The sequence below is a fragment of the Manihot esculenta genome, chromosome 10 (assembly GCF_001659605.2).
Source record: "Manihot esculenta cultivar AM560-2 chromosome 10, M.esculenta_v8, whole genome shotgun sequence".
Lineage (NCBI taxonomy): Eukaryota > Viridiplantae > Streptophyta > Magnoliopsida > Malpighiales > Euphorbiaceae > Manihot > Manihot esculenta.
The window spans coordinates 17,920,728-17,939,751 of NC_035170.2; positions in this window are offsets into that span (position 1 = coordinate 17,920,728).

Consider the following 19,024-nt stretch of genomic DNA (forward strand, 5'->3'; position numbering starts at 1 on the left):
GTGGTCTGAATTTGTAGATAGAAAGGATCTCTAGCATTCTGGTCCCGTCGCTCCTCCCTTACAGCAACCGTTTGATTTTCACGGGAAGTGACTCCAGTCCGGCCGTCCATATTCAGATAATCCTTGCAATGGAAGAAAGGAAGAAAGCAAACAAGATCTGAGAAAGAAATGATATAAATCAAGAAATTTCATCTAACATGCTCTGATACAATGTACAAAACCAACCAAGAGAAAGAAAACTAATTCTTGCATTATGATCTTGAGAACAAGAGAAAGAGAGGTATTTATATGTACAAGAAAGGCAACCCTAAAGACGTGACTAAGGCTTAATAGAAAGCAAATAAATAAAACAACAAATTAAAATAACAAAATGTCATCTTACAAATATACATAAATAGAGTAAATAAAAGAATGGACACAATGTCATATTATAGTCTTTCCAGAAATTAGTGAATGCATGAGAGAAATAAAAAGAAATATGAATTGAAAAAGAGATAAAAGAAATCAAACAAAAGATTAACAAAACAAAAAAGAATTAGTAAAATGAGAGGGGAAAAGTATTAGGAAAATTATTGATTGATCAAAAATTAAATATTGCAATTGAAATATAAAACAAGTACAATTTTAACATGTTTCGATTAAATACTAATCTATATCCATAAATAACAATAAAATGTCTTTTTCATTCTATGATAATACTGTTACACACAAATATTGTAATAAACACTTAATAATTTTCATCCAATAATTTTCAAGGTTTTTGTGTAGCTCTCTCATATAAATACACATATTATATAATTTTTACCTAGTGTTTTAAGTCACTCCACTAAAATAAATAACCTTCTAGATCTCCTAGATAAAACATCTTGAGTGTAAATCTCATACCCACATTTCTGGTGTTTAAGCCACCCCTCATTAAAACAAATAACCTTTAGTTCATCTAGAGAAAATATCTCGAAAGTAAACACTACTTTCACATACTTAGTGTTTAACCCACCCCATTGAAACAAATAATCTTTAGATACTTTAGAGAAAATATCCTAAAAGCAAATCTCACTCTCACATGCTCAGTTTTTAAGTAACCCATATTAGAGTAAATAATACTCTGAACCTGAAGGAAAAATACCTAGAACTCTCCCTATCTTAGCTCCACACCTTGGACTCAAGGAAAATGTTCCCCTGGAGGGACTTTGCCTCCTTGTGTTCCTTCCCCTTGTGCTGATGGCCTTCATCCCTTACCTATTTATCGGTAAGAGAGTCCCTAGCTTTCAATGGCTATTTAAAGGGCCATATAATGAAGTAATTAAACTTCATTCAATGAATGTTGACATTTGCAACCTCTCCTCTTCTTATTTTTTTTTTCTAATAACACTTTATCATAAATTTTAAACTAAGATATCATTTAAGACCTTTACTTTGGTTTTTCAATTTTAGCTAATATTTTTTTTATAATTTTAATCAAATTAGAAATATTTTAAATAATTTTTAGCTAGGGAGCTTGTTGGGGAATAGAATATGCTTATGTGGTATGTCCAATTAGCAACAATATAATTTAAAAATTATGAACCCACATTACTAAACATAAACTATATGTTTTAACCAATTCTTTATACAAATTCACAATTTTAGCCGATTGTTTTCTCGAGTTTAACTAAAAGTTCCATACTCACCTAAATCAAATCATGTTCATGAAGTAATTTATCAAAAGGATAGTTCAATTACACAATTTCTGGATGGGACGATATTGTCAAAAATGGGTATCAACCTAGCCTAAAATTGATAGGTACTTGTTTACATATTAAGCATCGGTGGCTTAATAATGAGTAAAAATAAAATAAACTTACCCTTTGGCTAAAATAATTTATAACAGTAGATTTATTTCTAATATCTATAAGTAGCCAATTTTAAAAAAAGGGCTTATTTATAAAAATAATTTGTTAAAATTGTATCAATTTTAGTATAGAGTAAAAAGATAACTTATTTTAGTAAGGTAATAAAATATCTTTGTTCTATTTTTTGGTGTAAGATCAATGTAAAGTGCTGAATTCACCGCATCAAACTGTATTTAAGTAGTGTAACATTAAAAAATATAATATTTATCTAATAAGGCAGCTTATTCAAGTGGGTTCCATATTGAAAAAATTAATTTATATGTTAACCGAATAGCTAGGCCTTTCATATTATATATTTTTTTATTTTTTTACTAAAATTGATTAAAAAATATAAAAATTAGCTAAAATTAATAATTTACGTAAAAATTTGACTAAAATATATAATTTATTATATTATGTAATAAATGCATCCACAGTAAAGTACTATTTTATTTATTGACTTAAGCATATTTTAGCCCTCAATTGACTTTTGAGTTAACAACATTTCTAATTGGAATAAAATTATATATATATATATATATATAAAAGAATTAGCTAAAATTAAAAACATTTTTACTTTAAATTATATAGGCCCTCCATGTTGGAAAGACCAATTTAACAATTCTTTCCTCCGACTATTTACAGGACTCCACCATTAGCATGTGATTTTCTTTTCCACTTATCCTAGTGATGCTTTTGTCGGCATCCTACTCGCATATCCGTTATGACTATTTGATTTCAAATTTGGTATAGTTCTAACTAAGAATTAAAAGTGAAACAAAACTTTTGATTTTTTAATTTTTAGAAATCATACTTAATTTACAGTGCTGGTTCTTAATTTGATTCTTTTTAATTTTAATTTCAATTAAAATTTTAAATTTTGATTGTTGAAAAAGTTAAAATACTTTTACATTTATTATAAAATAATAAATAATTAACATTAAAACAATAATAAAATAACATTTCAACAATATATAGTAGTATTTATATTATATATATTTTATATAATTTTCAGTAAAAATATTATATTATTTTATGTATAGTTATTAATTATATCATTTTAATTAAAAAAATATGTGTAATTAATATATAAAAATATATTATATTATCAGATACACTTGTATAATTAAACTATAAAATAATTAATACATTTATAGTTAAAATAATATATATATAATAAATTATAATTAACTAATTAAAATATATAGTTATTTTATAATATTATTAACAACTATTTAATAGTTAAGTCAGAGAATTATATTTAAATTAATGAATAATTTAATTTATAAAATTAGTTAAATAATATTAAATATAAAAATGATATATATACACGATAAATTAAACTTCTATAAAGTTAGTTTTGAATCACTCACAAATATCTTATTTTGTTTATACTCTTACTTATTTATAGATTTTTACTATACATTATTTAACACTATAAAATTAAAATTTTGAATTGTTTTAAATAGGATCATATATATAATTTTGATAATATAATATAAGATTATATTAAAACTATATGAGATATAAAATATATTATTGAAACTATATAATAAAACTATAATATTACTAAAATTATTAGAAAAATATATACATAAACTTGATTTTTCAGTATGATTCCGATATGAATTTTAACAAAAAATCAAAATCAAAACCAAATAGATAAATAAATTCGATCAGGTCCCTATAATATTTGTTCTTTTTGGGTTTCAGTATGATTGATATGGTTCTTCAGTTAAATTTAGAATCCTAAGAATCATGCAGAGCCTTGCATCCACCTACATGCATATAATACCCGGTTAAATTTCAGTGTTGAAATTTTAAATTTCTGACAAAATCTTTATTGAAATCCTGAATATCGAAACTATAAACTTTAGAGGGGTAAAATGAGATTTTATAAAATGAATTTTAAATATTTTGAAAATGTGTTTAAAAAAATGTTTTAGAAAATTTTGAGGTGGAGGTTTGGCCGCCGAACCTCCAAATTTGATTATCAAAAGTGGCTTTTTCAGTCATTTATAAATAGACTTCAACTTGAAAATGGGAGGAAATTTCCTCCATTTTTGCGTTGAGGTAAGGTTTAGCTTTCTTTTTCGCCGAACCTCCAAATTTGATTATCAAAAGTGGCTTTTTCAGTCATTTATAAATAGACTTCAACTTGAAAATGGGAGGAAATTTCCTCCATTTTTGCGTTGAGGTAAGGTTTAGCTTTCTTTTTCAATTTTTTGGTCACTCTAACAAAAGGCAAGTGATTTCAAAAGCTTTTGTGTAGATTAAATTTTTTTTTGTTTAAGTTTTAAATCCAAGTGGACAAGTTTTTAGAATTTTCTTCCAATAATCCTCCACCTCCTCCTCTAATCTATGGTTGGTATTATTTTATTCATGAGGTAAAGTTTTAATCTTTTTTTCTTTTGTTGCTCTAAAGGGTTGGAGTAGGTTATTTCTATTTTGTAAGTTGTTCTAAATAGTTTAGCTATGCATGCAACTTTTTGAGGGTTTAAGTTCAAGGTTTGTTTATTTGAATAAATCCTTGATTTTTTTTTTATGAATGTTAAAGTTTATTATGGTTTTGTATGGTCTTAAGTTTTCTGAGATGATAAGATGTGAAATTCAGCTCTTGCATGGATAGTTGGGTGAGTTTTTAAGTTGTGGCAAAAGGCAGAATCGGATTCTGTTGAACCTGCCCGTGAAGGCTGCCACCTTCAGCAATCTAACCTGCTTCCGAAAGTTGGGACTTTCGGGTCTATAAGGGACTTTAGACCGCCGAACCTGTCACCAAAAGTTCCCTATCCAATTGATTCCAGTATGTTTTCTACATGTTTTGTCATATGCTTTTAGAGGTGTCTTGGAGTAGTTATAAAAGTTATAAAAGTTATGTTTGGTTTCTCATTTAAGTCCGTCTATATAGGATCGGACTTAGAAGACCGTAGAGGCCAGTAGTAAGGTAACTACTTCAGAGAAAGGCTTGTGTCCATAAGAGATGAGTAGAACTAAACTAAATTCTTATTTTAATTAAATCAAACATTTTCAGTATGTTCATGCATCACGAATGTCATGTATATTTGAATAGGTTATTTTGCATTAAATTCACGAATATGATGTATTGCATATTTAATTGTTATTGTGGAAGGATGTTGGATGACCCACTAGTCCTCAAGTATGATGTGATATGTTATGTATGACAGATATGGAAGTTTAGGTCAAGGTCTATTCTATGCCCATGGTATTATATAAGAGAAAGACCAGGGTGCTCATTCTGCTCCCCTAGTATTATGAATATGTTATGTTGAAGAAGAAGTCCTGAAGAGCACCCGTTGTGAATCGGACACTATCGGACACTATGCCCATGGCAGTTTGATGTTGATGCATTGCATAAGGGGAAGGAGAATTCATACATGTTTACTTGGAATCGGAAGAAGATTAATTTTTTCTTCTGGTTCTGCGAAACATTCTAAAATGGAAAGGAAAACTGTTGTTGATGTTTCTATAGGGGTGCAAATGCTATCAGGCGCAGTTAAGAAATCTAGAGGTACAATGGCTTTATTGGTGAGAGTAAAAGGTGCAGTGGAGAATGCACCATCTTTACCACCACCCGTCAAAGAGTTGTTGAAGGAGTTTCCTAGGGTAATGGAGGAACCCTCAAAGCTTACACCTTTGCGAGATATTCAACATCGGATTGATTTCATTCCTAGATTAAAATTACCAAATTTACCTCATTACAATATGAGTCCAAAGGAGAGTGAAATCCTCAAAGAACAAGTTGAATAGTTATTGAAGAAGGGGCATATTCGGGAGAGCATTAGCCCCCTGCAGAGTCCCTGCCTTACTAGTTCCAAAGAAAGATGGAACTTGGAGAATGTACGTGGATAGTAGAGCCATCAACAAAATTACGGTTTAGTATTGATTTTCTATTCCTCTGTTGGATGATATATTGGATCAGTTATCAGGGTCTCAACTCTTCTATAAGATCATCATTAAATGGCTGGTTATGCCGTTTAGTTTGATGAATCCACCTAGCATGTTCATGCGACTTATGAATCAGGTTTTGCATCCTTTATTATGCAAATTCGTGGCTGTTTATTTTGATGACATCTTGATTTTTAGTCGCCACGAAAAAGAACATTTACAGCACCTCCATCAAGTCATGACAACCTTACAAGAAAGTGAGCTGGTTATTAATTTAAAAAAATACATCTATATGACGGCGCATTCTGTTTCTTGGATTTATTATTAGTGCAAAAGGGATACATGTTGAGGAAAAGAAGGTAGAAGCAATATAGAACTAGCCCATTCCCAAAACTATTTTAGAAGTTCTTAGCTTTCATGGACTTGCTACTTTCTATCGGCAATTTATCAGAAATTTCAACAGCATCGTTGCCCCTATCACAGACTGTTTGAAGAAAGAGAGTGCAAAAATTTACTTGAACTAACACTGCCAATAAGAGCTTTGAAGAGATTAAAGATAAGCTTACTTCTATCCCTATTCTTGCTTTACCCGATTTTGATGAACTGTTTGATGTTGAATGTGATGCTTATGGAGTTGGGATTGGCAGTGTGTTATCGCATTCTAATAGGCCTATCGCCTTTTTCAGTGAGAAATTGACTAATGCTAGGAAGAAGTGGTCTACTTATGAGCAGAAATTATATGCAGTATTCCGAGCCTTTTAAACTTAGGAACAGTATTTGATGGGGCGGGAGTTTATTATTCACACAGATCATCAATCTTTGATTCACTTTAAAACTAAAAAATATGTGAATAAAATGCATACTTGATAAGCAGTTTATTTTGGAACTTTTCATTATCTCATAAAATATAAGGCTGGGCATAGTAATAAGGTAGCAGACGCTTTGAGCAGGAGGGCTACTCTGTTGATTATAGTTAGTCAGAAAGTCGTGGGTTTTGAATTTTTGAAGGATTTGTATGCTGTAAATGATGATTTTGCTGATATATGGGCGAAGGTCCAAGCTCACCAGCCTGCTGATGGGTCTTGATATGTGATGTTTTTCTTTTTAAAGAGAATAGGTTATGCATTCCTCGCTCTTCTCTGCGAGAAAAATTGATTTGAGAGGTCAATAGAGGAGGTTTGAGTGGTCATTTGGAGCGTGATAAGACTATTGCTGGTTTAGAGGAGCATTTTTATTAGTCACAATTAAAAAAGGATAAAGGTCGAATGGTCTAGAAGTGTCTAGATTCTCAAACTCATAAGGGTCATTCGCAGAATACGGGCTTATATATCCCATTGCCTATTCCAGAATATTCTTAGGAGGACTTGTTTATAGATTTTGTTCTTGGCCTTCCACATACTCAACATGGATTTGGTTCCATTTTTGTTGTTATTGACGTTTTAATGCTTGAGTATGGGTAGATATGCATGTTAGGGTTTATGTGGATTTTATGCCCAATGTATATTTATGTGATGTTTGTGTTGGGGTTTGAGTTAGTTTATGCCCCTTTATGCATGTGGAAATGTGTATGCATGTTTGGGAGAGAGCATATAAGGTTTTGGGTTGTTTTGGGTGTTTGGAAGGTTTGGAAGGCTTGTATGCATAAGAGGTTGAGTTCTGGATGAACTCAGATTCGGCCGCCGAAGGTAGCTTCGGCCGCCGAACCTGCCTGTGGATGCATGGTTTGACCGCCTAACCTTGCCCCCGAAAGTTGAGTTTCGGATCTGGAGCAGACTTTCGGCCGCCGAAGGTGCCGCCGAAAGTGCCTGACTTTCAGATCTGGAGAGAGGCTTCGGCCACCGAAAGTGCCCCTGAACCTGCATGGCTTTCGGCTCTGGAAGGGACCTTCGGCCGCCGAAAGTGCCCTGTCCAGCCCTTTCATGGTTGTTTTCTATGCATGTTTTAAGGTTGTTTTAGGGGATTTTTGGGGAGTTGTTTATGAGTTATTTAGAGTGTGTTTGGCACCTCATTCGAGTCCACCTGTATAGGATCGGACCCGAGGGACCGAGGAGGCCAGCAGTGTTAGCTGTTGTAAAGTCAGTCCAGCGTCTGCCAGAGGTGAGTAGAACAGAACTATGCTTTTAAATTAATGAAACTTTTAGCATGATCATGCATCACGAATGCCATGTTATTATAGGTTGTTTGCATTAGAATTCATGAATATGTTGCATTGCATAATATGATGATGATGTGGATGGATATTGGATGATCCTTAGCCCTCAATATGAGATGAGATGACATGATATGATATGATACGGTATGAAAGTCCAGTGGGACCCATTCTACGTTCGCTGGCACAGTATAAGAGAAAAGACCAGGACCCATTCTACGTTCTGGCACCTTGAAATGTTATGTTTAAGTGAAAGACCAAGACCCATTCTATGTTCTGGCACGATTAGATATGTAGAGGGCTATAGGTGACAAGTCCATCCTTGATGTGATTTGCTGTGATGTGATGCATTTCAAGATGGCATGTTTTACTTAACAGTTTTTAGTTCTGCTCACTGGGCTCTTGTAGCTCACCCCATTCCCTTAATCCCCTAGGTTTGCAAGTGCGGGCTAGACCAGGAAGTCACCAGGATTAGAAGTCATGTTTTATGTAATAGCTAGATGTGGACATGTATTGTAAAATGTTATAATATGTTGTAATATAAAGAATTGTATTGATGATAGAATTGTGATTGGTCCTAGTGTATGTTAATCCCCTTTCGGTACATGATCTTTTTAATGAAATGTTTTAATGATGTTTATGTAAACTAAGCTTAAGGTATGATATGTCACCCCATTGGAGCATTTGATGAGGGCTCCAGTGTGGGGTTTATGATTATGAGTTGTGCATGCACAGGGTAAGCTTGGTGAATGAAAGAAAAAGTTTAAAATTTTTATGTATATGTTTGATCATGTATGGGATTTAACAGGTATACAGGAGGTATGTTAGGCTTGCTACGGGTCCCGGCGGCCTTAAGCCGATCTGGATCCTAGCGCCGGTAGCGGTCCGATTTCCGGGCCGTTACAGATTAGTATCAGAGCCCTAGGTTCATATGGTCGGACCTATAGTGTGTCGGGCTCATAGAGGTTATAGAAGGGCAAGCACAATAGGAAAAAAAATCATGTCCACTAGGATAGGATGTAGAGTCCTGTCTTCTATGAATGATGATGTGAAATGCCATGATTTTATGCATGTGCATTAATGTTATGCTATGTATGTGATGCAGGTTCATGTGTTTCCACATGAACCTTATGATGCTAATGATTGTTTGTATGCTTGCGTGTTATTCTTCAGAGGAGTCAGGATGCGAAGCACTCGTCGATCTGTGGAATCGACTGGAGTTCCGTCTGAGAGGGAAGGTATGGACACCTTTCCCCCTGCTCTGCCAAGAGCGCAGTCGTGTAGAGTCGGCAGATGGGGAACATCAAGGGACCCTAAAAGGTCTTTTGATGTGAGCAGAGAAGGAATGGATCTAAGGAGAATGTCAGCTGATGTGAGAGAAGGAGAGAGGGAGGTTCAGAGGAGAGATGGAGGTCTAGACGTGAGCATGCTTGAAAAAGGCATGGGAGAGTCTCAAGAAGACGCTCAGACTCAGGATTCCAGAATTTCGAGTTCAGGAGGGATTGATCCCTCCACTAGGAGTACAACCGCCTCAAGAGGAATAAAGTGGGGGAAAACCCCTAAGAAGGGGGACAGAGGTCTCAGAAGATCAAAGAAGAGTAAGTTCTGGAAGAGGTTGAAGGCTAGTCTGGGTTTTAGTGGTGGCTCAAGCTCTGGCTCAGGCAGTTCAAGATGCATGAGGTGTGGAAGGCCGCACAAGGGAGTCTGCCGTTATGGGACCAATCTATGTTATAGGTGCGGGCAGGAGGGACACATAGCACGTGAGTGTCCCACTGTGCCCTGGTTGGCACAGTCCTAGCAAGCAGCTTCAGGTAGAGCAACTCAGCCAGTAGCTCCAGCCATGTTGCAGGTTAGAGGCGGCGGGAGAGGGTCAGCCCCTTATTCCTCAGGTTCCCGTGGAGAAGGTCCGTCAGCTCCAGCTCGGATCTTCACCCAAGCTCAACAGGAGGCAAACACATCGAACACAGTGGTGCCAGGTACGCTCACTTTTGATTGTTCTGATGTGTATGCTTTTGTGAACCCTAGTGTTCCTCTTTCTTTAGTTGCTCCGTGAGCCGTAGAGGGGTTGGGTTGATAACTTCTAGGCTAGAGTGTCCTCTCGGGGTCAGTGGACCCGAGTGTGATCCATCTGTGGCAGAGTTAATCTGCCGGTTCAGTCCAGTATCAGTTGACGGTAGATACCTTCCACCCGACCTTGAGGTCCTAGACTTGACTGTCTGGACGTCATTCTAGGGATGGATTGGTTTTTTTTCTACTCGTGGTGCTATCTTGGTCTGCAGAGACAAGGTAGTCAAGTTCAGAGGTCTGGATGGGTCAGAGGTAGTCTTCTGAGGGGACACAGCAGAGATGCCTAGAGGTTTGATGTCAGCCTGTCAGGCTCGTAGGTTGCATAGGAGGGGTTGTCAGAGGGTTCTAGCTCTTGTTAAAGAGTTTAGCAGTCGGGTCAGGGAACCAGCCTCAGTGTTTTTGGTCAGTAAGTTTTTAGATGTCTTTCCAGACGAGCTGCCAGGTTTACCACCTGCTAGGGAGATAGAGTTTGAAATAGAGTTGATGCCGGGAACCAGACCGATCTCTATCCCTCCCTACAGCATGGCACCAACTGAGTTAAAAGAATTGAAAGAACAGTTGCAAGAGTTGGTAGACAAGGGTTTCATCCGACCGAGTACCTCACCTTGGGGTGCTCCAGTGCTGTTTGTGAGAAAGAAAGATGGATCCCTCAGACTTTGTATCGACTACAGACAGTTGAACAAAGTCACTACCAAGAACAAGTATCTGTTGCCTAGGATTAATGATCTATTTGACCAGCTAGCAGGAGCAGGTTGTTTCTCCAAGATAGATCTGAGATCCGGGTATCACCAGCTGAGGTTAAGAGAAGAAGATGTGCCAAAGACGGCGTTCAGAACCAGATATGGGCATTATGAGTTCCTAGTGACGCCGTTTGGGTTAACCAATACCCCTGCAGCATTCATGGATCTCATGAATGGAGTGTTTAGCCAGTATCTGGATCACTTTGTTATTGTCTTCATAGATGATATCCTAGTGTATTCCAGAAACGCAGAGGAGCATGCCCATCATCTGAGGACAGTTTTGTAGACCTTGAGAGAACACGGCTTGTATGCCAAGTTCTCCAAGTATGAGTTCTGATTGAGGAGCATTTCATTCTTGGGGCATGTTGTATCAGAAAATGGAATAGAAGTGGATCCCAAGAAGGTGGAAGCTGTAGCTAACTGGCCTAGACCCACTACAGTGACAGAGATCAAGAGCTTTTTGGGTTTGGCAGGTTACTACAGGAGGTTCGTTCAGAACTTCTCTAAGATCGCAACTCCTTTGACCAGATTAACCAGAAAGAATCGGAAGTTTATGTGGACTGATCAGTGAGAGGAAAGCTTTGAAGAACTGAAGAGAAGGTTAACTTCAGCACCGGTGTTAGCTCTGCCTAACAGTAATGAGGACTTCACAGTGTATTGCGATGTGTTCCGTGTAGGACTGGGTTGTGTGTTGATGCAGAATGAAAGGGTGATAGCTTATGCTTCTAGACAGCTTAAGAAGCACGAGTTGAATTACCCTACACATGACCTAGAGATGACAGCTGTAATCTTTGCACTCAAGATGTGGAGGCACTACCTTTATGGGGTTAAATGTGAGATCTTCACAAATCATAAAAGCCTGCCGTACATCCTGAGTCAGAGAGAGTTAAACTTGAGGCAGAGAAGATGGGTAGAACTGCTTAGTGACTATGATTGCAAGATTCAGTACCATCCGAGTAAGGCGAATGATGTGACAGACGCCCTAAGCCGGAAATCACTTGGCAGTTTGTTCCATATCACAGCAGAGAGGAGACCGGTAGTGAGAGAGTTCTACAAGCTCATTAATAAAGGTTTACAGTTGGAGTTGTCTGGTACAGGCGCTTTGATAGCCCAGATGAGAGTGACACATGTGTTTCTAGAGCAGGTGGTTTAGAAACAGCATGAGGACCCAGAGTTAGTGAAGATTGCCAGGACTGTTCAGTCAGGCAAGAATGAAGAGTTCAGATTTGACAGCAAGGGGATCCTCTGCTATGGGAACAGATGGTGTGTGCCAGATAACGTGGGTCTGAAGGGAGACATTATAAGAGAAGCTCATAATGCCAAATACCATGTTCACCCTGGAGCCACCAAAATGTACCAGGATCTGAAAAGAGTCTATTGGTGGCCAGCTATGAAAAGAGAAGTGGCACAGTTCGTGTCAGCTTGCGAAGTATGTCAGAGGGTGAAGCTGGAACATCAGAAGCCGGCTGGAATGCTTAACCCACTGCCGATTCCAGAGTGCAAATGGGAGAATATCGCTATGGACTTTGTGGTGGGGTTACCGGCAGCATCCAACAGATTAGACTCCATATGGGTGATTGTGGACAGACTGACCAAATCTGCTCACTTCATCCCTGTCAGGAGTGGCTATTCTGTGGATAAATTGGCACAGGTATATGTTGATGAAGTTGTTAGGTTGCATGGGGCTCCTGTTTCAATAGTGTCTGATAAAGGACCCCAGTTCACCTCCAGATTTTAGCGGAGTCTGCAGAATGCTATGGGCACCAGGCTAGACTTCAGTACTGCTTTCCATCCTCAGACTGACGGACAATCAGAGAGGACCATCCAGACAATTGAAGATATGCTCAGAATGTGTGTGCTAGATTTTGGCAGTTCTTGGAGGCAGCATCTACCTTTGGTGGAGTTTGCCTACAATAACAGCTATCATGCTAGCATAGGGATGGCTCCATAAGAAGCTTTATATGGAATGAAGTGCAGGTCACCTGTCTGCTGGGAGGAAGTGGGAGAAAGGGCTTTGGCAGGGCCTAAGCTAGTGGAGATCACCAGCAGAGTAGTACCAATTATCAGAGAAAGGATCAGAGTAGCGCAGTGGAAGCGTGTTGAGTTTCAGGAGGAAGTTGGGGTATTGCTAAGGTGTCTCCTATGAAGAGGGTGTTTTGTTAAGGGAAGAAGGGTGAACTAGCTCCAAGATACATCAAACCCTTTGGAGTCCTACAAAGGATTAGGGGATGTATCCTACAAGTTAGATTTACCTACTTCCATGGATAGAATCCATTCGGATTTCTATGTTCCCTTATTATGGAGGTTCGTGTCAGATCCAAGTAAGGTTCTTAAAGGACCAAAGGTGGAGATCTTGGAGGGTCTCACCTATGTTGAGCAACCAGTGCGGATCATTGACACACAAGTCAGAAAGAAAAGGAACAAGAAAATTCCGATGGTGAAAGTCCTTTGGGATCACCAGTGTGGGCAAGTTCGCTTGGGAGAACTGGGAGTCTATACTCCAGCAGTACCCGTGTCTCTCTTTTAGGAGAGAGGTTTTAGGTTTTTGCTTGCTTGTTTATGTATGCTTGATGCTATGATTTGTGAATGCCTGTTTGTTTGAACATTCGGGGACGAATGTTCTTAAAGGGGGGAAGAATGTAATACCCGGCTAGACTCCGGCACCAGAATTCCGACCGTCCGGCGGAATCCTGGATGTTGGAACTCTCTAGAAGGATAAAACATGTGTTTTCTAAAATGTTTTCACTAGATTTTATGGTTTTAATGGAAAAGAAATTGAGTTTTGAAAGATTAGGCCAAGGAGGAAGGACCCAGGTTCGGCCGCCGAACCTTAAGTTTGGCCGCCGAACATGAGGCTGTTTCGGGGGTGCTTTAGGCCTCTGAAGGCTTTGAGGGCAGAAACCAGGTTCGGCCGCCGAACCTCAAGTTCAACCGCCGAACATGGGGCTGTTTAGGAGACACGTTAGGCTTCTGAAAGTGGCTTCCTTTCGGCCGCCGAACCCCAGGTTTGGCCGCCGAACATGGTGAAGTTTTGGCAGCAGCTTTGGCCGCCGAAGGAGGTTTAGCCGGTCACCTATAAAAGGCCTTCAGATTGAAAATGGACGAATTTTCTCCCCATTCTCGAGCTCAAGTGTGTTCATGTCCTCCTTTGGTCGTTTTCATGCTTTTTCTTCAAATCCCTCAAGTTTTCATGAGTTGTGTCCTTGTTTTGAAGAGTTCTAAGCTTAAATCAAGTTTTGGGAGCTTGGAGACCCAAGGAGTTTGTTTCCTCCCATCTCCAAGTTAGGATCGCACCAACCCTCGATCTTCAAGAAGTAAGTGTAGATCCTTGCCACCTTTTATGTTTTTAATGAGTTTTAAGTAAGTTTAAGGAAGTTTTAATGCTTGAGTATGGGTAGATATGTATGTTAGGGTTTATGTGGGTTTTATGCCCAATGTATGTTTATGTGATGTTTGTGTTGGGATTTGAGTTAGTTTATGTCCCTTTATGCATGTGGGAGTGTGTATGCATGTTTGGGAGAGAGCATATAAGGTTTTGGGTTATTTTGGGTGTTTGGAAGGTTTGGAAGGCTTGTATGCATAAGAGGCTGAGTTTTGGATGAACTCAGGTTCGGCTGCCGAAGGTAGTTTCGGCCGCCGAACCTGCCTGTGGATGCATGATTTGGCCGCCTAACCTTGCCTCCGAAAGTTGAGTTTCAAATCTGGAGCAGACTTTCGGCCGCCGAAGGTGCCGCCGAAAGTGCCTGACTTTCGGATCTGAAGATAGGCTTTGGCCGCCGAAAGTGCCCCCGAACCTGCATGGCTTTCGGCTTTGGAAGGGACCTTCGGTCGCCGAAAGTGCCGCCGAAAGTGCCCTGTCCAGCCCTTTCATGGTTGTTTTCTATGCATGTTTTGAGGTTGTTTTAGGGGGTTTTTGGGGAGTTGTTTATGAGTTGTTTAGAGTGTGTTTGGCACCTCATTCGAGTCCACCTGTGTAGGATCGGACCCGAGGGACCGAAGAGGCCAGCAGTGTTAGCTGTTGCAAAGTCAGTCCAGCGTCTGCCAGAGGTGAGTAGAACAGAACTATGCTTTTAAATTAATGAAACTTTTAGCATGATCATGCATCACGAATGCCATGTTATTATAGGTTGTTTGCATTAGAATTCACGAATATGTTGCATTGCATAATATGATGATGATGTGGATGGATATTGGATGATCCTTAGCCCTCAATATGAGATGAGATGACATGATATGATATGATACGGTATGAATGTCCAGTGGGACCCATTCTACGTTCGCTGGCACAGTATAAGAGAAAAGACCAGGACCCATTCTACGTTCTGGCACCTTGGAATGTTATGTTTAAGTGAAAGACCAGGACCCATTCTACGTTCTGGCACGATTAGATATGTAGAGGACTATAGGTGACAAGTCCATCCTTGATGTGATTTGCTGTGATGTGATGCATTTCATGATGGCATGTTTTACTTAACAGTTTTTAGTTATGCTCACTAGGCTCTAGTAGCTCACCCCATTCCCTTAATCCCCCAGGTTTGCAGGTGTGGGCTAGACTAGGAAGTCACTAGGATTAGAAGTCAAGTTTTATGTAATAGCTAGATGTGGACATGTATTGTAAAATGTTATAATATGTTGTAATGTAAAGAATTGTATTGAGGATAGAATTGTGCTTGGCCCTAGTGTATGTTAATCCCCTTTCGGTACATGATCTTTTTAATAAAATGTTTTAATGATGTTTATGTAAACCAAGCTTAAGGTATGATATGTCACCCCATTGGAGCATTTGATGAGGGCTCCAGTGTGGGGTTTATGATTATGAGTTGTGCATGCACAGGGTAAGCTTGGTGAATGAAAGAAAAAGTTTAAAATTTTTATGTATATGTTTGATCATGTATGGGATTTAACAGGTATACAGGAGGTATGTTAGGCTTGCTACGGGTCCCGGCGGCCTTAAGCCGATCTGGATCCTAGCGCCGGTAGCAGTCCGGTTTCCGGGTCGTTACAACACTCTTGGCAATCTTCTGCGTAGCATCTGTAGTGATAAGAAAACTGCTTGGGATCTTGCTCTTGCCCAAGCAGAATTTGCTTACAACAGTTTTGTCCACAACTCTACAAAGATGTCACCCTCTGCAATTGTGTATAGGAAAATTCCTGCGCATATAGTTGATCTTATTGCCCTTCCTATAGGTTTTCATAATAGTATTGCAACAAATAACTTGGCAAATCAGCATGTGGATGTTTTCAAACAAGTACAACAATGCCTTACGGAAACCAATGACAAGTGTAAAGTTGTAGCTGATAAATATAGGCGTTTCAAGTCCTTTAATGTCAGTGATCAAGTTATGTGTATTTGTGCAAAGACGTGGTGGAGGACAGAAAAAATTTGACCCAAAGAAGATTGGTCCATTTTAGATTATGCAAAATATTAATGACAATGTCTATGTTCTTGACCTCTCAAATTATATAAAAATTTCCAAGACGTTTAACGTGGCAGATCTATTTCAGTATTATCCTGCTGATAACATCTCAAGGTCAATTTCTTTACAAGTGGAAGGGAATGAAGCAGAGCAATTACCCTTAGACTTTATGGCAGACTTGGACTGGGTATAACTTCTGCTGCCGATGTCCGTTGGAGGTCCATGATAACTTTTCGAAAAGGGAATTTCGAGACGCATGACTTTCAAAAGTGTGACTATTGTAAATGATAGATAAGGGGTCAATTTTGCATCGTTTAAGGGGTCAGTTTTATATTTTTTATTATTTTTTTAAATTTTTTCATAACTTTTAAGGTTTTGCTATTATAAATAGCTTTTTTTTTTTTTTTGCTATTTGAGACATTTTTCAACTTTCAAAAATTCAATAAGAGATTTCGACCTCTATCCATCCATTTTTTAAATTTCGTCTTAACTAAACATTATTGATTAAAATTTCTAACAGAGTCTAATAAGACCTATTTCATCTAAGTTTCATCATCAACATGTCTCTAAGTTGAATATGTTATGTCTATCATATTCAACTCGAGGGGATATAGAAATAAGAGTTGTTTAATTTATTTTGTATTACTATTATAAATGATATACAGGTTACTTTTGTTGTTCTAGTTACTAAGACTATAAATACTAGATGGCTGGTTATATTGAGACTACTAATTTATTTTTCTGAGTTTAATGAAGCTTCAATTTTTCTCCCTCTCCTTCTAGATCCTTCTCCACTCTTTCTACAAATTCCATTTCATAATCTTCGTTTAATTTATATTTCATGCAATCAAGGCAAATATACATTGCATAGCAATTCCCATTTGTCATTTGATTTAGAAGTCAGCACATCTAAGCCATTATCCAGTCAAACTATTTTTCAACCAAACAGAACTATTAGATATCAATTTATACAAATAAAATATAAATTAAATAAAAAAAATTATAATATCAATTGATTGTGATTAAAATTTAAACTAGTAAAAAATCAATAATAGATTCCTATTCCATAAAAAATAATATAAATTTTCTGTTGTTAATTAATGCTATAAATTTATACCTTGCTAATTAAAGATGAATTAACGGCAGACTCCTCCATAAAAAATAATATTTAATTTCAGAAAAATATGGATTTATCTGTATTTTTTGTTATTAAGAAGAAAAAAATCTCAAATAAAAAATTTCTTAAAAAATATAGATTTATCCATTTGTTAATAACACTGACGTATTTTACAATGGATATTAGTAAAAAAATTGACAGCGAAATTTCCATTTAAATCTGTTTATAATAATAAATATTATTATAATATAGAGTAAAATTTTTTAATATTATTTTAGTCAAATTTTGATTTTTATAAAAAAATATAAAAAATTATTTATATAAAAAAAAATTGATCCATTTCGAATTATTTAAATTACTACTATTTTTTATAATAACCTCAATATCAATTTTTTTAAGTCCCATAAAATATAAAATTTTCAAGTCTTATATGGAGTTAATTTTATAAAATAATAAGTTTTAGTTGACTAAAAGTAATTTTAAAGTTAAAGAATAATTTTATTTTAATTAATTTATTAATATTAATTTTTTGATAATTTTTCAGTATTAAGATTTTTCTATTTCCGCCTAATATTGTTTTATCAAGTCCAACAATGACTTTATTTTGTAACATAATAACTTTAATTAATCAAAGCTAGATTTATTTTATTTAAGTTATTGTATTAATTTTGATAATTAAAATAATTATTAAAATGGAATTTATAAGACTTGATTATTATTCGACATTACACAATTGAGTAGCAAATATGATGAAGCCAACTGATATACCTTTCCTTGGTCACACACACATTATTGCATTTTTGTGATCTACATATGAATCAACAAACTATACTCTTTTGAGTATTATTATAAATGAAATTAATAGTACAATTAATAAGAGTTATAATTTTAATTACAAAAATATTTAAGTATAAGTATTTCAAATACTACACATATAGTTTGTACATTTAAGTATTGATTAAAACTTAACTTACTTAGAGTCAATATTAACCTCTACCTGATTATGTTAATTTACTGTTATTACAGTAAAATTATTATAGTTACTACAACAATCAATACTTCTGAAAAAGTATATATATAAAATATAATAAATCAAATTAAATAATTAATAATAATAAATATATATAATTACTACTATTTTTTTTAAATTAAAAAAATATTAAAACATTTTATATATATCTACTTTGGTATTTTTATATTACTATATATTACTATAAAAATTAAGTAGATATTTTTATATTATCATAAAAATTTATTTTTTTTACAAAATTACAGTTTACACTAAAACTCAAATAATAAATTCATATTTTAAAAATATTAGTTACACATACTCACTTAAATTTTAAAAAAAAATAATTAAAAAATAATTAATTTAAAAGAAATTAAGAAGTTATTTCATTGTTTAAATAATATAATATTTTTAATTGTAACATTATATTTATTTCATAAATAATGATCATAAATATATTAAAAATATAAAATTAGATAGAAAGAGAAAAAATTTCATAATGAGTAAAATAAATAAATATATTAATTTTTTATTGTATAAAGAAAATATTAATTTTAAATAATTTAATAAAAATTAGTTTATCGACTATAATAAAATAAAAAAAATTAATATTTAATTCCTTAATATTACTATCATTAATCACTTAATTCCTTATTTTTATAAATTTATTAAAATATCTTTATTTTTTTCTCTTTTATTATTTTTATTTTTTTTAATAAATTCATTTATTTAATCTCTAAATATTATT